At 39.6% G+C, this 23,741-nt stretch overlaps 1 protein-coding gene and 1 non-coding gene across 7 annotated transcripts in view; one reads left to right on the forward strand and one right to left on the reverse strand.

Moving 5' to 3' along the window:
• CHRNA5 (cholinergic receptor nicotinic alpha 5 subunit) overlaps nucleotides 1–23,741 on the reverse strand; it is a 64,838-nt gene that overhangs the window by 14,077 nt on the left and 27,020 nt on the right. The window lies entirely within an intron of this gene.
• Nucleotides 15,224–15,316, forward strand: LOC132505629 (small nucleolar RNA SNORD116). The gene has a single exon (XR_009535475.1). It is a non-coding gene; the product is annotated as a small nucleolar RNA SNORD116 (small nucleolar RNA).

Consider the following 23,741-nt stretch of genomic DNA (forward strand, 5'->3'; position numbering starts at 1 on the left):
TGCTCATAAACCTCAAAATATTAAACGGGAGATGATCTAATACATTCCCTCACTTCACAAATGAGGATATATGACCAGAAAGGCCAGTGCTACAGAGCTCATCAGTGGCAGAGCTCTGAAGGCCTCCCCTCTACCTTTTGCTCTTTCCACCCTAACATCTTCCACCTTGGGACAACTTTCTAAAAGAGCTTAATATCACATGCCAAGACCTCAAGCCCACACCAGTGTTTGTTAATTCATTCATTCATTCAACAAACATTTAACAGAATGTGCCTTGTATCAGGCACCATGCCAAATGCAGGAAATACACTGGTAATCAAAGACAGCATCCACATTTACAGCCCAGTAGTAAGGACTGGCTCCAAAAATGTGATACTGTATGTAAGCTAAATTGTATAGAAACTGAATCAAACTAAAAAATTATATTTTGAAAGTTGCTGTGAGGACTTCCCTGGTGGTGCAGTGGTTAAGAATCCACCTGACAATTCAGGGGAAAAAGCTTGGGGCCCTGGTCCAAGAAGATCCCACATGCCATGGAGCAACTAAGCCTGTGTGACACAACTACTGAGTCTGTACTCTAGAGTCCACTGTAGAGCCCACAACTACTGAGCTCACATGCCACAACTATTGAAGCGCACACGCCTAGAGCCCGTGCTCTGCAACAAGAGAAGCCACCACAATAAGGAGCCCGCGCACCACAAGGAAGAGTAGCCCCTGCTCACTGCAACTAGAGAAAGGCCACACACAGCATTGAAGACCCAATGCAGCCAAAAATAAATAAATTTATACATATAAGAAAAAAGTTGTTGTGAATAGTTAACGTGTGCTCATCCTACTCAAAATAAATACTTTAAATCAATCACTTTCAACCTAGGTTCCTTGGAATCCAGGGGCATTTATATTATACTATTCTCATTTATATCATACTGTTCTGCATTATTTTTCAATTATGTCACATAAGTCTTGGGTCACCAAAGAAACCAATATCCTGGAACGTAGGAATCATTTCATTAGTTTGGCATTCCTAAAGTATAATACTTAGTATTGATCACAGTAGTTACTTAAGAGTAGTTTTTCTTCCCTTACTACTTAAAGAGGAAATGAGGGGAGATTGGTTCAAGATGGCAGAGTAGAAGGACGTGCTCTCACTCCCTCCTGCAAGAGCACCAGAATCACAACTAACTGGTGAACAATAATGAACAGGAAGACACTGGAACTCATCAAAAAAGATACCCCACATCCAAAGACAAAGGAGAAGCCACAATGAGACGGTAGGAGGGGCGTAATCACAATAAAATCAAATCCTATAACTGCTGGATGGGTGACTCACAAAATAGAGAACACTTACACCACAGAAGTCCACCCACTGGAGTGAAGGTCCTGAGCCCCATGTCAGGCTTCCCAACCTGGAGGTCCAGCAATGGGAGGAGGAATTCCTAGAGAATCAGACTTTGAAGGCTAGCAGGACTTGATTGCAGGACTTCAACAGGACTGGGGGAAACAGAGACTCCACTCCTGGAGGGCACACACAAAGTAGTGTGCACATCAGGACCCAGGGGAAGGAGCAGTGACCCCATAGGAGACTGAACCAGACCTACCTGCTGGTGTTAGAGGGTCTCCTGCAGGGGCGGGGGGTGGCTGTGGCTCACCGTGAGGACAAGGACACTGGCATCAGAAGTCCTGGGAAATACTCCTTGGCATGAGCCTTCCCAGGGTCTGCCATTAGCCCCACCAAAGAGCCTGCGTAGGCTCCAGTGTTGGGTCGCCTCAGGCCAAACAACCAACAGGTCGGGAACCCAGCCCCACCCATCAGCAGACAAGCAGATTAAAGTTTTACTGAGCTCTGCCCACCAGAGCAACAGCCAGCTCTACCCACCACCAGTCCCTCCCATTAGAAAACTTGCAGAAGTCTCTTAGATAGCCTCATCCACCAGAGGGCAGTCAGCAAAAGCAAAAACAACTACAATCCTGCAGCCTGTGGAACAAAAACCACATTCACAGAAAAACAGACAATATGAAAACACAGATGGCTATGTACCACATGAAGGAACAAGACAAAACCCCAGAAAAACAACTAAATGAAGTGGAGACAGGCAACCTTCCAGAAAAAGAATTCAGAATAATGATAGTGAAGATGATCCAGGACCTTGGAAACAGAATGGAGGCAAAGATCGAGAAGATGCGAGAAATGTTCGACAAAGACCTAGAAGAATTAAAGAACAAACAGAGACGAACAATAAAATAACTGAAATGAAAAATACACTAGAAGGAATCAATAGCAGAATAACTGAAGCAGAAAAACAGATAAGTGAACTGGAAGACAGAATGGTAGAATTCACTGCTGCGGAACACAATAAAGAAAAAAGAATGAAAAGAAATGAGGATAGCCTAAGAGACCTCTGGGACAACATTAACTGCAACAACATTCACATTATAGGGGTCCCAGAAGGAGAAGGGAAAGAGAAAGGACCCGAGAAAATATTTGAAGAGATCATAGTCAAAAATTTCCCTAACATGGGGAAGGAAATAGCCACCCAAGTCCAGGAAGTGCAGAAAGTCCCATACAGGATAAACCCAAGGAGAAACACGCCGAGACACATAGTAATCAAATTGGCAAAAATTAAAGACAAAGAAAAACTACTGAAAGCAGCAAGGGAAAAATGACAAATAACATGCAAGGGAACTCCCATAAGGTTAACAGCTGATTTCTCAGCAGAAACTCTACAAGCCAGAAGGGAGTGGCATGATATACTTAAAGTGATGAAAGGGAAGAACCTACAACCAAGATTACTCTACCAGGAAAGGATCTCATTCAGATTCCATGCAGAAATCAAAACCTTTACAGACAAGCAAAAGCTAAGAGAATTCAGCACCACCAAAAACTAAGAGAATTCAGCACCACCAAAGCTCTACAACAAATGCTAAAGGAACTTCTCTAAGTGGGCAACAAAAGAGAAGAAAAGGACCTACAAAAACAAACCCAAAAAATTAAGAAAATTGTAATAGGAACATACATATCGATAATTATCTTAAACGTGAATGGATTAAATGCTCCAACCAAAAGACACAGGTTTGCTGAATGGATACAAAAACAACACCCATACATATGTTGTCTACAAGAGACCCACTTCAGACCCAGGGACACATACAGACTGAAAATGAAGGGATGGAAAAAGATATTCCATGCCAATGGAAATCAAAAGAAAGCTGGAGTAGCAATATATCAGATAAAATAGACTTTAAAATAAAGAATGTTAAAAGAGACAAGGAAGGACACTAAATAATGACCAAGGGATCACTCCAAGAAGAAGATGTAACAATTATAAATATATATGCACCCAACATAGGAGCACCTCAATACATAAGGCAACTGCTAACAGCTATAAAAGAGGAAATCGACAGTAACACAATAACAATGGGGGACTTTAACACCTCATTTACACCAACGGACAGATCATCCAAACAGAAAATTAATAAGGAAACACAAGCTTTAAATGACACAATAGACCAGATAGATTTAATTGATATTTATAGGACATTCCATCCAAAAACAGCAGATTACACTTTCTTCTCAAGTGCGCATGGAACATTCTCCAGGATAGATCACATCTTGGGTCACAAATCAAGCCTCAGTAAATTTAAGAAAAGTGAACTCATATCAAGTATCTTTTCTGACCACAATGCTATGAGATTAGAAATCAATTACACGGAAAAACCAGTAAAAAACACAAACACAAACACATGGAGGCTAAACAATACATTACTAAATAACCAAGAGATCACTGAAGAAATCAAAGAGGAAATCAAAAATACCTAGAGACAAATGACAATGAAAACACGACAATCTAAAACCTATGGGATGCAGCAAAAGCAGTTCTAAGAGGGAAGTTTATAGCTATACAAGCCTACCTCAAGAAACAACAAACATCTCAAATAAATCATCTAACCTTACACCTAAAGGAACTAGAGAAAGAAGAACCAAAAAAACCACAAAGTTAGGAGAAGGAAAGAAACCATAAAGATCAGAGCAGAAATAAATGAAATAGAAACAAAGAAAACAATAGCAAAGGTCAATAAAACTAAAAGCTGGTTCTTTGAGAAGACAAACAAAATTGATAAACCTTTAGCCAGACTCATCAAGAAAAGGAGGGAGAGGACTCAAATCAATAAAATTAGAAATGAAAAAGGAGAAGTTACAACAGACATGGCAGAAATACAAAGCATCCTAAGACACTACTACAAGCAACTCTATGCCAGTGAAATGGACAACCTGGAAGAAATGGACAAATTCTTAGAAAGATATAACCTTCCAAGACTGAACCAGAAAGAAATAGAAAATATGAACAGACCAATCACAAGTAATGAAATTGAAACTGTGATTAAAAATTTTCCAAGAAAGAAAAGTCCAGGACCAGATGGCTTCACAGGTGAATTCTACCAAACATTCAGAGAAGAGTTAACACCCATCCTTCTCAAACTCTTCCAAAAAATTGCAGAGGAAGGAACACTCCCAGACTCATTCCATGAGGCCACCATCACCCTGATACCACAACCAGACAAAGATACTACAAAAAAAGAAAATTACAGACTAATATCACTGATGAATATAGATGCAAAAATACTCAACAAAATACTAGCAAACAGAATTCAACAACACATTAAAAGGTACAATACCATGATCAAGTGGGATTTATCCCAGGGAGGCAAGGATTCTTCAGTATATGCAAATCAATCAATGTGAAACACCATATTAACAAAATGAAGAATAAAAACCAAATGATCATCTCAATAAATGCAGAAAAAGCTTTTGACAAAATTCAACACCCATTTATGATAAAAACTCTCCAGAAAGTGGGCACAGAGAGAACCTACCTCAACATAATAAAGGCCATATACGACAAACCCATAGCAAACATCATTCTCAATAGTGAAAAACTGAAAGCATTTCCTCTAAGATCAGGAACAAGACAAAGATGTCCACTCTCACCACTATTATGCAACATAGTTTTGGAAGTCCTAGCCATGGCAATCAGAGAACAAAAAGAAATAAAAGGAATACAAATAGGAAAAGAAAAAGTAAAACTGTCACTGTCTGCAGATGACATAATACAATACACAGAGAATCCTAAAGATGCCTCCAGAAAACTACTAGAGCTAATCAATGAATTTGGTAAAGTTGCAGGATACAAAATTAATGCACAGAAAACCTCTTGCATTCCTATACGCTAATGATGAAAAATTTGAAAGAGAAATTAAGGAAACACTCCCATTTACCACTGCAACAAAAAGAATAAAATGCCTAGGAATAAACCTACCTCGGAAGACAAAAGACCTGTATGCAGAAAACTATAAGACACTGATGAAAGAAATTAAAGATGATACAAACAAATGGACAGATATACCATGTTCTTGGATTGGAAGAATCAATAATGTGAAAATGACTATACTACCCAAAGCGATCTACACATTCAATGCAATCCCTATCAAATTACCAATGGCATTTTTTACAGAACTAGAACAAAAAATCTTAAAATTTGTATGGAGACACAAAAGACCCCAAATAGCCAAAGTGGTCTTGAGGGAAAAAAACAGAGCTGGAGGAATCAGACCCCCTGATTTCAGACTATAAAACAAAGCTACAGTAATCAAGACAATATGGTACTGGCACAAAAACAGAAATATAGATCCACAGAACAGGATAGAAAGCCCAGAGATAAACCCATGCACCTATGGTCAACTAATCTATGACAAAGGAGGCAAGGATACACAATGGTGAAAAGACAGCCTCTTCAATAAGTGGTGCTGGGAAAACTGGACAGGTACATGTAAAAAAATGAAATTAGAACACTCCCTAACACCATACACAAAAATAAACTCAATGGGAGAGGGAGGGTGGGAGGGAGGGAGACGCAAGAGTGAAGACATATGAGAACATATGTATATGTATAACTGATTCACTTTGTTATAAAGCAGAATCTAACACACCATTGTAAAGCAATTATACCCCAATAAAGATGTTAAAAAATAAAATAAAGTAAACTCAAAATGGATTAGAGACATAAATGTAAGACCGGACACTATAAAACTCTTAGAGGAAAACATAGGAAGAACACTCTTTGACATAAATGACAGCAAGATCTTTTTTGACCCACCTCCTAGAGTAATGGAAATAAAAACAAAAATAAGTGGGACCTAATGAAACTTAAAAGCTTTTGCACAGCAAAAGGAACTACAAGCAAGACGAAAAGACAGCCCTCAGAATGGGAGAAAATATTTGCAAACGAATCAATGGACAAAGGATTAATCTCCAAAATATATAAACAGCTCATGCAGCTCCATATTTAAAAAAGAAACGACCCAGGGCTCCCCTGGTGGCGCAGTGGTTGAGAGTCCGCCTGCCGATGCAGGGGATGCAGGTTCGTGCCCCGGTCCGGGAAGATCCCACATGCCAGGCAGTGGCTGGGCCTGTGAGCCATGGCCGCTAAGCCTGCACTTCCGGAGCCTGTGCTCCGCAACGGGAAAGGCCACAACAGTGAGAGGGCTACGTACCGCAAAAAAGAAAGAAAGAAAGAAAGAAAGAAACAACCCAATCCAAAAATGGGCAGAAGACCTAAATAGACATTTCTCCAAAGAAATGTCTTAGCCATACAGATGTCCAAGAAGCACATGAAAAGCTGCTCAACATCACTAATTATTAGAGAAATGCAAATCAAAACTACAATGAGGTATCACCTCATACCAGTTCTAATGGGCATCATCAGAAAATTTACAAACAACAAATGCTGGAGAGGGTGTGGAGAAAAGGGAACCCTCTTGCACTGCTGGTGGGAATGTAAATTGGTACAGCCACTATGGAGAACAGTATGGAGGTTCCTTAAAAAATTAAAAATAGAATTACCATATGATCCAGCAATCCCACTACTGGGCATATACCCTGAGAAAACCATAATTCAAAAAGACACATGCACCCGAATGTTCATTGCAGCACTATTTACAATAACCAGGACATGGAAGCAACCTAAATGCCCATTGACAGATGAACGATTTTAGAAGATGTGATACATATATACAATGGAATATTACTCAGCCATAAAAAGGAATGAAATTGAGTCATTTGTAGAGCCGTGGATGGATCTAGAGACTGTCATGCAGAGTGAAGTAAGTCAGAAAGAGAAAAACAAATATTGTATATTAACACATGTATGTGGAACCTAGAAAAATGGTACAGATGAACCAGTTTGCAGGGCAGAAATTGAGACACAGATGTAGTGAACAAACGTATAGACACCAAGGGGGGAAAGTGATGGTGGTGGGTGGTGGTGTGATGAATTGGGAGATTGGGATTGACATATATACACTAATATGGATAAAATGGACAACTAATAAGAACCTGCTATATAAAAAAATAAAGAAAATAAAATTCAAAAAAAAAAGGGGGAACCAGGAGAAAGTTTTTGCAAATCATACATCTGACAAGGGACTTGTATAATAAAAGACCCAACAACCTAATCAACCCAATTTAAAAATAGGTAAGTTATCTAAAAGAAGAAAGGCCAAGTACATGAAAAGATGTTCAAAACCTTTAGCCATCAGGAAGATGCAAATCAAAACCATGAGATACCACATCATACCCACTAAGATGCCTATAATAAATAACACAGATAATAACGAGTGTTGGTAAAAATATGGAGAAATTGGGACCCTCATACACTGCTAGTGGGGATGTAAAATTGTACTGTTGCTTTGGAAAACAGTCTGGCAGTTCCTAAAAAGTTAAAGGGTGACCAAAGACCTAGCAATTCCACTCCTAGGTACATACTCACGACAAATGAAAACCGACGTCCATACAAAAACTTGTATATGAATGTTCATAGCAGCATTATTCATAATAGCCAAAAAGTAGAAACAATGCAAATGCCCAGCAAATGATAAATGGATAAAACATAGTATATCTAATGGAATATTATTTGGACATAAAAATGAGTGAATTACTGATGCATGCTAGAACCTAGATGAACCTTGAAAACATTATGCTAATAAAAGAAGCCTGTCACAAAAGACCACATATTATATGATTCCATTTACATGAAGTATCCAGAATAGGCAAATCTAAAGAAACACAAAGCAGATTTTTGATTGCCTAGAGAGGGGGTGCTTTTGGGGGGATATGAAAATGTTCTAAAATCAACTGTGGTGATGGCTGCATGTGAATATAGTAAAATCCACTGAATTATACACTTTCAATAGATGAATTATATGGTATGTGAATTGTATCTCAATAAAGCTGTTACTAAAAGAGAACCTCTTTATGACTAACTAATGACTGAGAAATATATGTACAAATATAGCAGTATATCAGAATTGAGAAAATATAACAAACAGTATAGGTATAACCTTCAGAAAAGCTATTTGAACAATTACCCCATAAGTTTTCTTAATAAACATAAAACTTAATGTGCAATGCCACTGCATTTATTTTCCTTATTTCTTTTTGATGTTTTATAACTTTCCCAGGAATAGTCTATTTTTTAAAAATTAAGACTTTGTTCCTCCCAACAAACAAAATCCAGGACCAAACAAGACTTCACTGGTGAATTCTACCAAACATTTAAAGCAGAATTAATACCAGTCCTTCTCAAACGCTTCCAAAAAATTGGAAGGAACACTTCCAAACTCATTTTACAAGGCAAACACCACCCTGATACCAAAATCAGACAAGGATGCCACAAGAAAGGAAAATAACAGACTAATATTCCTGATGAACACAGATGCAAAAATCCTCAACAAGATATTAGCAAACCAAATTTAACAATACATTTAAACAATCATACACTATGGTCAAGCAGGATTTATTCAAGGGATGCAAGGATGATTCAATATCCAGAAGTCAATCAATGTGATACACATTAACAAAATGAAGGATAAAAATCATATGGTTGACACAGATGGAGAGAACAAATGTATGGACACCAAGAGGGGAAAGCGGGGTGTTGGGGGGTGCTGGTGGGATGAATTGGGAGATTGGGATTGACATATATACACTAATATGTATAAAATAAATAACTAATAAGAACCTGCTGAATAAAAATATCAACTTAAATTCAAAAAAAATCATATGGTCATCTCAATAGATGCAGAAAAGCATTTGACAAAATTTGGCATCCATTGATGATTAAAAACTCTCAACAAAGCGGATATAGAGGGTACATACCTCAACATAATAAAGGCCATATACAACAAGTCCATAGCTAACATCATACTCAATGGTGAAAAGCTGAAAGCTTTTCTTCTAAGATCAGGAACAAGACAAGGATGCCTATTCTCACCACTTTTATTCAACATAGTGTTGGAAATCCTAGCAAGAGCAATTAACCAAGAAAAAGAGATAAAAGGCATCCAAATAGGAGAGGAAGAAGTAAAATTGTCACTATATGGAGATGACATGATATTATACAAAGAGAAAACCCTAAAGACTCCATCAAATAACTTTTAGAATAAAGGAATTCAGTTTAAAGTTGCAGGATACAAAATGAATATACAAAAATCTGTTGCTTTTGTATACACTAATAACAAACTATCAGAAAGAGAAGTTAAGAAAACAATCCCATTTACAGTTGCATCAAAAAGAAAAAGATACCTAGGAATAAATTTAACCAAGGAGGTGACAAACCTGTAGAAAGAAAGCCATAAGACATTGATGAAAGAAATTGAAGAAGACACAAATAAAGGGAGAGATATACTATGCTCATGGATTAGAAGAATTAGTATTGTTAAAATGTCCACACTGCCCAAACCAATGTACAGATTTAATACAATCTCTATCAAAATTCCAATGGCATTTTTCACAGAAATAGAATACACAATCCTAAAATTTGTATGGAAACACCAAAGACTCCAAATAGCCAAAACAATCTTGAGAAAGAACAAAGCTGATGGGATCATGTTCCCTGGTTTCAAACTACATTACAAAGCTATAACAATCAAAACAGTATGGTATTGTCATACAGACACAGATCAATGGAACAGAATAGAGATCCCACAAATAAACCTACACATATATGGTCAACTGATTTATGATAAAGGAGACAAGAATATACAATGGGTTATAAAATGAATAAGTCACAGGGATGTAATATGCTGCACAGGGAACATACCTTTATATGGTGTGTAATCTATAAAAATATTGAATCAGTACATTGTACACCTGAAACTAATATAATATTGTAAGTCAACTATACTTCAATTTTTAAAATGTATATAGATAGATGGATATACACAATGGGGAAAGGACAGCCTCTTCAATAAATGGTCCTGGGGAAACTGGACAGACATTTGCAAAAGAAAGAAACTGGACCACTATCTTACACCATACACAAAAATTAACACAAAATGGATTAAAGACTTGAACATAAGACCTGAAACCATAAAACTAGAGGAAAACATAGTCAGTAAACTCCTTGACATTGGTCTTGGTGATGATTCTTTGGATTTGACACCAAAAGCAAAGCCAACAAAAGTGAAAATAAGCAAGTGGAACTACATCAAACTAAAAAACTTCTACATAGCAAAGAAAACTACCAACAAAATGAAAAGGCAACCTACAGAATGGGAGAAATTATTTGCAAATCATATATCTGATAAGGGGTTAATATCCAAAATATATAAAGAACACATACAATTCAATGGCAAAAAAAACCCCCAAACAATCCAATTAAAAAATGGGCAGAGGATCTGAATAAACACGTTTACAAAGAAGACATACAGCTGGCCAAGAAGTAAATGAAAAGGTACTGAGAAGCACTGGTGAGGATGCAGAGAAAAGGGAACCCTTGTGCACTATTGGTGGGAATGTAAATCAGTACAACCACTATGGAAAACAGTATAGATGTTCCTCAAAAAATTAAAAATATAACTATCATGTGATACAGCAATTCTACTTCAGGGGCTTTACCCAAGGAAAACAAAAACACTAACTTGAAAAGATATTTGTAACCCATGTTCATTGCAGCATTACTTACAATAGCCAAGATATGAAAACAACCTCAGTGTCCACAAATGGATGAATAAAGAAAATGTGATACACACACACACACACACACACACACACATAATATGTGCGTGTGCGCGTGTACACACACACACAATGGAATGTTATTCAACCATCAAAAAGAAGGAAATCCTGCCATTTGTGACAACATGGATGGACCTTGAGGGCATTATGCTAAGTGAAATAAGTCAGACAGAGAAAGACAAATACTATGTGATCTCACTTATATGTGGAATCTTTAAAAAAAAAATAGGAAAAAAAAAAAAAACCCAGTTCATAGATACAGAAGAACAGGGAGTGCGGGGTGGGAGAAATGGGTGAAGGGGCTCAAAAGGTAAAAAATTCCCGTTATAAAATAAGTCATGGGGGTGTAATGTACAGCATGGTGACTGTAGTTAATAAAACCATGTTACATATTTGAAAGTTCTAAGAGAGTGAATCTTCAAAGTTCTCATCACAAGAAAAAATTTGTAACTGTGTATGGTGGCGGATGTTAACCAGACTTACAATTTAAAAAAATAATACCTTTTAGAGCAGTTTGAGGTTCATAGCAAATCTGAGGGGAAGGTACAGAGATTTTTATATGCCCTGCCCCCCCACATGCATAGCCTCCCCCATTATCAACATCCCCATCAGAGCAGAACGTTCCTTGCAACTGAGGAACCTACACTGATATATCGTTATCACCAAAATCTATAGTTTACATTACACTTGCCTCTTGATGTTATACATTCTATGGGTTTGGACAAATTTATGATGGCATGAACCCATCATTACGGCATCCTACAGTATTTTCACTGCCCTAAAAATCCTCTGTGCTCTGCCTATTCATCTCTCCCCCTTCAACCCCCGGCAATCACTCAATTTTGTACTGTCTCCATGGTTTTGCCTTTAACAGTCTATTTTGATAACTATTTTAATAACAGATTATGGTACTTGAATGGTCTGAATGTTTGTTTCTTCCCAAAATTCATGTTGAAATCCTAACCTCCAAAGGTTATGGTATTGGTAGGTAGGGCCTTTGGGAGCTGCTTCAGTCATGAGGGTGGAATCCCCATGAACAGGGCTAGGACCTTATAAAAAGGCTCCAGAGAGCTCCCTAGCACAGTCTGCCATAAGAGGACACAATAAGAAGTCTGAGACCTGGAAGAGGGCCCTCATCCAACCACACTGATCCCAGACTTCCAGCCCCCAGAAGTGTGAGAAATCAATGCCTGTTGTGTATAAGCTTCTCCGTGTGTGGCATTTTGCTATAGCAGCCCAAATGGACTAAGCCAGCATTTGAGTAATACCAACTGCACATTTTTTTCTTTGTAAACCTCAACAGTACATTTTTAAAGTGTCAACAGCAAATGTGCGAACATCCTTTATAAGTGAAAGAGACTAAAGTTCTGAAAGGTAGTCATTTGCCCAGGATCATACAGCAAAAGGCTGGGAAGCTGACTTGTCACAAGGCTTTGAAGTCAGGTTTGTCACCCAAGTCCATGGTTTTTCCATATCAAGTGATTCCACCTTTATAGGCTAAGTGCCAGTTAATCACAGAACTCTAATTGCAACCCAGATCAATCCTCTTTCCTCTTACTCGGTAGGCTTCTTGAGGTTATGGAAAATGAGAATAGGGGACTCTTTATGCATTTAAATGTTAAGCACTAACATATATAACGATATAGAGAAACATCTTTATTTTTCTTAGTCATATATGTGATCCCTCCCCTGGGAGAGGCCTTCCTGATACCAATGGTCCTAGGATAAAGGAAGAATCCTGCTGCTCTCAATCACTGCTGACAGAAATGTAAAGTGTTACTGCCCTTTGGAAAAGTAATCTTGAAATATTTTAATCTTGCAAAATTTATCAGAAAATAAAAGTATATATTCCCTTGATTCAGCAACCCCACACCTAACTCCCATAGCAATAAAAGCACCAGTACATAAGGACATATGCACAAGAATGTTTACCACAGTAAACACTGTTAACAAAAATCTGGAAACAAAACAAACAATTAGAGTATAACATATCCATTACATGAAATATTATGAAGTCATTAAAAGGCTTACAGGACAAAGGTGCCAGGACCACTCAATGTGGGAAAGAAGAGTTTCTTCAACAAATAGTGTTGGGAAAACTGGTTAGCCACATGCAAAAGAATTAAGTTGGATGCTTACCTAACACCATATACAAAAATCAGCTAAAAATGGATTAAAGACCTAAATTTAAGACCCCAAACCATAAAACTCCAAGAAGAAAACATAGGGGAAAAGCTTCATAATACTGGATTTGGCAATGATTTCTTGGAAATGACACCAAAAGCACAAGCAATACAAACAAAAATAGACAAATGAGACTATATCTAACTTTAAAAACTTCTGTGCATCAAAGGATGTAATCAATTTTCTAAACAAGTATATACAAAATCTTTATAAATTCACATATTTCTCCAAAAGTGTACAAGCAGTCTCAATTCATTGGGACAAAAGTCAATATTTTTGTGCTCCACAGGTCACTGAATGAAGTCTTTGTACAGTTCAGGGAAGCTATGGATAGAAACTGAGCTAGGTTTGAAAAGCAATGCTGTGTCATGTAAAAACAACAATTTACAGCTGCCGTGGACAGCCACTTGCTCCCTTTCAGGGTTCCAGGTCCCCTAGCGTGGCAGAGGTCTTCCATTTGAAGTCTTTCTGTGGTCCTCGTGGACAGCGCCTTGGATCTCTGTGAGGTCCTCAGTAGTGTCTCTGTGTCAGAGGAGAGGTGCCAGGATGCATGGGGTGGGGTCGCCGTCATCAAAGCAGACATGCTTGCTGTCTTCCCTGGTGCTCAGTGTCCGCGTGTTTGTATGGCATCTGTGGCTTTCAGTCGGGTCGAGTTGCCCTGTGGGCAGGAGGAGGGCACATGGGACAAGGCTGTCGAGCATTTGAGTGTTTGAGCGTTTCCTCGGGGGTCAGGGCCACAAATCCTGCTGGCTGGGGAGCTGGCCGGAACGTGGCCGGGAAGGTGGCCTAGTTTCCGCCGTGGGGTTTGACTCTGGGTCATGGTTACTGAAGACCACTGCTTCCCGTGGTCGGCGTCCCTGTGGGTCCCCAGAAGGGGATCTGGCCTAGTTGGCCTGAAGTGGCACCTGGGCTGAATTCCTTTGGCCCCTTGAGAGGAAGACAGGCTGCATCTTGCTTGTAGCCAGCTGCAGGGAGGTGTCAGCTTGCCCATGGGAGGCTCCTTTGTTCCTGGAAGCGCTGGGAGTGGCCCCAAGTGCACATCAGATGTGCTAGTAGCTGGCAGGGTCTCCAGGTCCACACACATGTGACACCCATGGCCGGGAGGCCGGTCCCTCAAGTCTATGTGCTTTGGTCAGAAGACGGGGCTGCTGGAGAGTGGGAGCCCGTGGTCTATTTCAACAGCCCATCGGGGTCAAAGTTCGCATGCGACCTCTTGAAGGCAGCTGGGGTCTTTCTCCATTCAGTAGGAGGGTCCGAGGCCAGGGCTCTGTGTATAAGGTGTGGTTTTTACTGTTTGAGGCTCTGCAGAGGAGCAAAGGGACACACAGAGACCAAGACGCAGATACAGAGGCACACACAGAAACCCACAAGCATGTCCTCGCACGCAATCACAGACGCACGCACGCGCACACACATACACCCTCTCACACGCAGGCCCACCTACGTGCCTACCTTCCTGCAGTTGTGCTGTCAGACATGCATTCAGTTCTCCTAAGTGACAGAGGTACTTGGGAAGCAGGTGCAGGGCTCACGCCCAGGTAAATGTTTGCCTGAATCGTGTTCTCTGAGGACCCGGGTCCAATTCTGAAGCCTGTGTGATTTCTGTCTACTTCTCAGGTGCACTTGCTGGGCAAGCCTGGCTGTCGGCGAAGACAAGAAGACCTTCTCGTGGCCTGAGGACTGGAGGTAGTAGGGAGACCTGGAAGAAGTGAGGTAGGCCCAGGGTGCCAAGTGTGGCTGTGGATACCTCAGGACAGTAGGCCTTCAAGCACCCCAAGATGTGCCACTGGATATTAGGGTTTCCTCAGACGGGCCCAGTGGCTGCAAGCATGGATTGACTGTTCCTCTTGCTGAGTGGCCTGGGGGCTGTGGACTCCCCAGGCTGTTGGAGTACTTGGGGGTCACTGGCTCCTTGGCGGAGCCACGCGGCCTGCCCTGTTGGGTTCTGCAGCGTCCCAGCACGTGCTTGGATCGATGATGACACCCTTGTATGCATTCCTTGGAAAATCTGAACAAAATGAGGGAGAACACTCTACCGTCTCCTCATCGAATCTGAGGTCCAAAAAATAAAAACAATTCACAGTTGAAATGAAACACTGTGAATGCGTTAATACCTGCCATAAAACAACAATTTATCTAATACAATATTAACCTGCTTGTCATGTAACACAATGTTCATTGCAGCACTACTTACAATAGCCAGGACATGGAAGCAACCTAACTGTCCATCGACAGATGAATGGATAAAGACGTGGCACATATATACAATGGAATATTACTCAGCCATAAAAAGAAACGAAACTGAGTTATTTGTAGTGAGGGGGATGGACCTAGAGTCTGTCATACACAGTGAAGTAAGTCAGAAAGAGAAAAACAAATATCGTATGCTAACACAAATATATGGAATCTAAAAAAAAAATGGTTCTGAAGAACCTAGGGTCAGGACAGGAATAAAGACGCAGACGTAGAGAATGGACTTGAGGACAGGGGGAGGGGTAAGGGTAAGCTGGGACGAAGTGAGAGAGTGGCATGGACATATATACACTACCAAATGTAAAATAGATACCTAGTGGGAAGCAGCCGCACAGCACAGGGAGATCAGCTCGGTGCTTTGTGACCACCTAGAGGGGTGGGATAGGGAGGGTGGGAGGGAGAGGCAAGAGGGAGGGGATATGGGGATATATGTATACGTATAGCTGATTCACTTTGTTATACAACAGAAACAAACACAACAATGTAAAGCAATCATACTCCAATAAAGATGTTTAAAAAATTAACCTACTTGCTAAACAGGCTTTGATTTATAAGATGCATATATTTCCAAAACTGTTCAACATCTCTACTTATAAATTAATTCACAGGATTCATACAGTTGCTTTTTAGTTTCAAAAGGGTGTTAGCAAAAATAATACGAGGAGACCTTCAAGATGGCAGAGGAGTAAGACGTGGAGATCACGTTCCTCTCCACAAATACATCAGAAATACATCTACTGGTGGAACAACTACAAAACACCTACTGAACGCTGGCAGAAGACCTCAGACTTCCCAAAAAGCAAGAAACTCCCCATGTACCTAAGTAGGGCAAAAGAAAAAACAGAGACAAAAGAATAGGGACGGGACCTGCACCAGTGGGAGGGAGCTGTGAAGGAGGAAAGGTTTCCACACACTAGGAAGCCCCTTCACTGGTGGAGATGGCGGGTGGGCGGGGTGGGGTAAGCTTCGGAGCCACGGAGGAGAACACAGCAACAGGGGTGCAGAGGGCAAAGCGGAGAGATTCCCACACAGAGGATCGGTGCCAACCAGCACTCACCAGCCCAAGAGGCTTGTCTGCTCACCTGCCAGGGCGGGTGGGGGCTGGGAACTGAGGCTCCGGCTTTGGAGTTCAGATCCCAGGGAGAGGACTGGGGTTGCCTGCGTGAACACAGCCTGAAGGGGGCTAGTGCGCCACAGCCAGCCAGGAGGGGGTCCGGGAAAATGTCTGGAACTGCCTAAGAGGCAAGAGACCATTGTTTCAGGGTGTGGGAGGAGAAGGGATTCAGAGCACGGCATAAACGAGCTCCAGAGACGGGCGTGAGCCGCGTTTATCAGCGCAGACACCAGAGACAGGCATGAAGCACTAAGTCTGCTGCTGCAGCCACCAAGAAGCCTGTGTGCAAGCACAGGTCACTATCCACACCTCCCCTCCCGGGAGCCTGTGCAGCCCACCACTGCCAGGGTCCCATGATCCAGGGACAACTTCCCCAGGAGAGCACACAGCGCGCCTCAGGCTGTTGCAACGTCACACTGGCCTCTGCCGCCACAGGCTCGCCCCGCATTCTATATCCCTCTCATCCCCGGGCCTGAGCAAGCCAGACCACCCTAATCAGCTGCTACTTTAACTCCGTCCTGTCTGAGTGAAGAATAGATGACCTCTGGTGACCTAAACGCAGAGGCAGGGCGAAATCCAAAGCTGAACCCCAGGAGCTGTGAGAACAAAGAAGAGAAAGGGAAATTTCTCCCAGCAGCCTCAGGAGCAGTGGATTAAATCTCCATAATAAACTTGATATACGCTGCATCTGTGGAATACCTGAATAGACAACGAATCATCCCAAAATTGAGGTGGTGGACTTTGGGAGCAACTGTAGACTTGGGGGTTTGCTTTCTGCATCTAATTTGTTTCTGGTTTTATGTTTACTGTAGTTTAGTATTTAGAGTTTATTAGCATTGGTAGATTTGTTTATGGATTTGGTTGCTCTCTTCCTTTTTTTTAATATATATGTTTTTTTCCTTTTTCTCTTTTTGTGAGTGTGTATGTGTATGCTTCTTTGTGTGATTTTGTCTGTATAGCTTTGCATTTACAATTTGTCCTAGGGTTCTGTCTGTCTGTTTTGGGGGGGTTTTTGTCTTTTTTTAATACATTTTTTAGCCCTTGTTATTGTTGGTGGATTTGTTTTTTGGTTTGGTTGCTCTCTTCTTTATTTTTTTAATACTTTTAAATTTTTTAAAATACTTTTTAAAATTTTTTATTATAATAACTTTATTTTATTTTTTCTTTCTTTCTTTCTTTTTTCTCCCTTTTCTCCTGAGCCATCTGGCTGACAGGATCTTGGTGCTCCGGCTGGGTGTCAGGCCTGTGCCTCTGAGGTAGGAGAGCTGAGTGCAGGACATTGGTTAACCAGAGACCTTCTGGCTCCATGTAATATCAAACAGCAAAAGCTCTCCCAGAGATCTCCATCTAAATGCTAAGACCCAGTCCACTCAACGACCAGCAGGCTACAGTGCTGGACAACCCAAGCCAAACAACTAGCAAGACAGGAACACAAGCCCACCCGTTAGCAGAAAGGCTGCCTAAAGTCATAAAAAGGTCACAGACACCCTAAAACACACCACCAGACGTGGACCTGCCCACAAGAAAAGATCCAGCCTCATCCACCAGAACACAGGCACCAGTCCCCTCCACCACGAAGCCTACACAACCCAATGAAACAACCTTAGCCACTGGGGACAGACACCAGAAACAACAGGAACTATGAACCTGCAGCCTTCAGAAAGGAAACTCCAAACACAGTAAGATAAGCAAAATGAGAAAACAGAAAAACACACAGCAGATGAAGGAGCAAGGCAAAAACCCACCAGACCAAACAAATGAAGAGGAAATACGCAGTCTACCTGAAAAAAAAATTCAGAGTAATGATAGTAAAGATGATCCAAAATTTTGGAAATAAATTGGAGAAAATACAAGAAACGTTTAAAAAGGACCTAGAAGAACTAAAGAGCAAACAAACAATGATGAACAACAGAATAAATGAAATTTAAAATTCTCTAGAAGGAATCAATAGCAGAATAACTGTGGCAGAAGAATGGATAAGTGACCTGGAAGATAAAAGAGTGGAAATAACTACTGAAGGGAAGAATAAAGAAAAAGACTGAAAAGAATTGAGGACAGTCTCAGATACCTCTGGGACAACATTAAATGCACCAACATTCGAATTATAGGGGTCCCAGAAGAAGAAGAGAAAAAGAAAGGGACTGAGAAATATTTGAAGAGATTATAGTTGAAAACTTCCCTAATATGGGAAGGGAAATATTCAACCAAGTCCAGGAAGCACAGAGAGTCCCATACAGGATAAATCCAAGGAGAAACATGCCAAGACACATATTACTCAAACTGTCAAAAATTAAATACAAAGAAAACATACTAAAAGCAGCAAGGGAAAAACAACAAATAACACACAAGGGAATCCCCATAAGGTTAACAACCGATCTTTCAGTAGAAACTCTGCAAGCCAGAAGGGAGCAGCAGGACATATTTAAAGTGATGAAAGGGAAAAACCTACAACCAAGATTACTCTACCCAGCAAGGATCTCATTCAGATTTGATGGAGAAATTAAAACCTTTACAGATAAGTAAAAGCTAAGAGAATTCAGCACCACCAAACCAGCTTTACAACAAATGCCAGAGGAACTTCTCTATGCAGGAAACACAAGAGAAGGAGAAGACCTACAATAACAAACCCAAAACAATTAAGAAAATGGTAATAGGAACATACATAGCAGTAACTACCTTAAACGTAAATGCTCCAACCAAGAGACACAGACTGGCTGAATGGATACAAAAACAAGACCCATATAAATGCTGTCTACAAGAGACCCACTTCAGACCTAGGGACACATATAGACTGAAAGTGAGGGGATGGAAAAACTTATTCCATGCAAATGGAAATCAAAAGAAAGCTGGAGTAGCAATTCTCATATCAGACAAAATAGTCTTTAAAATAAAGACTATTACAAGAGACAAAGAAGGACGCTACATAGTGATCACAGGATCAATCCAAGAAGAAGATATAACAATTGTAAATATTTACGCACCCAACATAGGAGCACCTCAATACATAAAGCAAATGCTAACAGCCATAAAAGGGGAAATCAACAGTAACACAATCATAGTAGGGAACTTTAACACCCTACTTTCATCAATGGACAGATCATCCAAAATGAAAATAAATAAGGAAACACAAGCTTTAAATGATACATTAAACAAGATGGACTTAATTGATATTTATAGGACATTCTGTCCAAGAACAACAGAATACACTTGTTTCTTAAGTGCTCATGGAACATTCTCCAGGATAGATCATATCTTGTGTCACAAAACAAGCCTTGATAAATTTAAGAAAATTGAAATTGTATCAAGTATCTTTTCTGACCACAACTCTATGAGACTAGGTATCAATTACAGAAAAAAAATCTGTAAAAATACAAACACATGGAGCCTAACAATACACTACTAAATAACCAAGAGATCACTGGGGAAATCAATGAAGAAATCAATAAATACTAGAAACAAATGACAATTAAAACACAACAACCCAAAACCTAGGGAATGCAGCAAAAGCAGTTCTAAGAGGAAAGCTTATAGCAATACAATCCTACCTCAAGAAACAAGAAAAATCTCAAATAAACAACCTAACCTTACACCTAAAGCAATTAGAGAAAGAAGAACAAAAAACCCTCAAAGTTAGCAGAAGGAAAGAAATCAAAAAGATCAGATCAGAAATAAATGAAAAAGAAATGAAGGAAACAATAGCAAAGATCAATAAAACTAAAAGCTGGTTCTTTGAGAAGATAAACAAAATTGATAAACCATTAGCCAGCCTCATCAAGAAAAAAGGGGAGAAGACTCAAATCAATAGATTTAGAAATGAAAAACGAGAAGTAACAACTCACACTGCAGAAATACAAAGGATCATGAGAGATTACTACAAGCAACTATATGCCAATAAAATGGACAACCAGGAAGAAATGGACAAATTCTTAGAAAAGCACAACCTTCCGAGACTGAACCAGGAAGAAATACAAAATATAAACCAACCAATCACAAGCACTGAAATTGAGACTGTGATTAAAAATCTTCTAAAAAACAAAAGCCCAGGACCAGATTCTATCAAACATTTAGAGAATAGCTAACACTTCTCCTTCTCAAACTCTTCCAAAATATAGCAGAGGGAGGAACACTCCCAAACTAGTACTACGAGGACACCATCACCCTGATACCAAAACCAGACAAAGATGTCACAAAGAAAGAAAACTACAAGCCAATATCACTGATGAACATGGATGCAAAAATCCTCAACAAAATACTAGCAAACAGAATCCAACAGCACAGTAAAAGGATCATACACCATGATCAAGTGGGGTTTGTCCAAGGAATGCAAGGATTCTTCAATATACACAAATCAATCAATGTGATACACCATATAAAAATTGAAGGAAAAAAACGATATCATCTTAATAGATGAAGAAACATCTTTCGGCAAAATTCAACACCCGTTTATGATAAAAATCTTCCAGAAAGTAGGCATACAGAGAACTTACCTCAACACAATAAAGGCCATATATGACAAACCCACAGCAAACATCATTCTCAAGGGTGAAAAACTGAAACCATTCCCACTAAGATCAGGAACAAGACAAGGTTGCCACTCTCACCACTATTATTCAACATAGTTTTGGAAGTTTTAGCCACAGCAATCAGAGAAGAAAAAGAAATAAAAGGAATCCAAATTGGAAAATAAGAAGTAAAGCTGTCACTGTTTGCAGATGACATGATGCTATACATACAGAATCCTAAAGATGCTACCAGAAAACTACTAGAGCTAATCAATGAATTTGGTAAAGTAGCAGGATACAAAATTAATGCACAGAAATCTCTTGAATTCCTATAAACTAATAATGAAAAATCTGAAAGAGAAATTAAGAAAACACTCCCATTTACCACTGCAACAAAAAGAATAAAATATCTAGGAATAAACCTACCTAGGGAGACAAAAGACCTGTATGCAGAAAATTATAAGACACTGATGAAAGAAATTAAAGGTGAGACAAACAGATGGAGAGATATACCATGTTCTTGGATTGGAAGAATCAACATTGTGAAAATGACTCTACTACCCAAAGCAATCTACAGATTTAATGCAATCCCTATCAAACTACCAGTGGCATTTTTCACAGAACTAGAACAAAAAAATTCACAATTTGTATGGAAACACAAAGGACCCCGAATAGCCAAAGCAATCTTGGGAAAGAAAAATGGAGCTGGAGGAATCGGGCTCCCAGACTTCAGACTATACTACAAAGCTATAGTAATCAAGACAGTATGGTACTGGCACAAAAATAGAAAGATAGATCAATGGAACAGGATAGAAAGCCCAGAGATAAACCCACGCACATATGGTCACCTTATTTTTGATAAAAGAGGCAAGAATATACAGTGGAGAAAAGACAGCCTCTTCATTAAGTGGTGCTAGGAAAACTGGACAGCTACATATAAAAGAATGGAATTAGAACACTCCCTAACACCATACACAAAAATAAACTTAAAGTGGATTAAAGACCTAAATGTAAGGCCAGACAGTATAAAACTCTTAGAGGAAAAAATAGGCAGAACACTCTTTGACATAAATCACAGCAAGATCCCTTTTGACCTACCTTCTAGAGAAACAGAAATAAAAACAAACAAATGCGACCTAATGAAACTTCAAAGCTTTTGCACAGCAAAGGAAACCATAAACAAGACAGAAAGACAAGCCTCAGAATGGGAGAAAATATTTGTAAACAAAGCAACTGACAAAGGATTTATCTCCAAAATTTACAAGGAGCTCATGCAGCTCAATATCAATAAAACAAACAACCCAATCCAAAAATGGACAGAAGACCTAAATAGACATTTCTCCAAGGAAGATATACAGATTGCCACCAAACACATGAAAGGATGCTCAACATTACTAATCATTAGAGAAATGCAAATCAAAACTACAATGAGGTATCACCTCACACCAGTCAGAATGGCCATCATCAAAAAATCTACAAACAGGGGGACAAGGGGAAGATGGCGTAAGAGTAAGACGCGGAGATCACCTTCCTCCCCACAGATACCCCAAAAATACATCTACACATGGAGCAACTCCTACAGAACACCTACTGAACACTGGCAGAAGAACTCAGACCTCCCAAAAGTCAAGAAACTCCCCCACGTACCTGGGTAGGGCAACAAAAAAAAGAATAAACAGAGACAAAAGAAGATGCTACCAGAAAAGTACTAGAGCTAATCAATGAATTTGGTAAAGTAGCAGGATATAAAATTAATGCACAGAAATCTCTGGCATTCCTATATACTAATGATGAAAAATCTGAAAGTGAAATCAAGAAAATACTCCCATTTACCACTGCAACAAAAAGAATAAAATATCTAGGAATAAACCTACCTAAGGAGACAAAAGACCTGCATGCAGAAAATTATAAGATACTGATGAAAGAAATTAAAGATGATACAAATAGATGGAGAGATATACCATGTTCTTAGATTGGAAGAATCAACATTGTGAAAATGACTCTACTACCCAAAGCAATCTACAGATTTAATGCAATCCCTATCAAATTACCAGTGGCATTTTTCACAGAACTAGAACAAAAAATTTCACAATTTGTATGGAAACACAAAAGACCCCCAAATAGCCAAAGCAATCTTGACAACAAAAAACGGAGCTGGAGGAATCAGGCTCCTGGACTTCAGACTATACTACAAAGCTATAGTAATCAAGACAGTATGGTACTGGCACAAAAATAGAAAGACAGATCAATGGAACAGGATAGAAAGCCCAGAGATAAACCCACGCACATATGGTCACCTTATCTTTGATAAAGGAGGCAGGAATATACAGTGGAGAAAGCCTCTTCAATAAGGACAGCCTCTTCAATAAGGACAGCCTCTTCAATAAGTGGTGCTGGGAAAACTGGACAGGTACATGTAAAAGTATGAGATTAGATCACTCCCTAATACCATACACAAAAATAAGCTCAAAATGGATTAAAGACCTAAATGTAAGGCCAGAAACTATCAAACTCTTAGAGGAAAACATAGGCAGAACACTCTATGACATAAATCACAGCAAGATCCTTTTTGACCCAGCTCCTAAAGAAATGGAAATAAAAATAAACAAATGGGACC

Source organism: Lagenorhynchus albirostris, chromosome 1 (genome assembly GCF_949774975.1).
Source record: "Lagenorhynchus albirostris chromosome 1, mLagAlb1.1, whole genome shotgun sequence".
NCBI lineage: Eukaryota > Metazoa > Chordata > Mammalia > Artiodactyla > Delphinidae > Lagenorhynchus > Lagenorhynchus albirostris.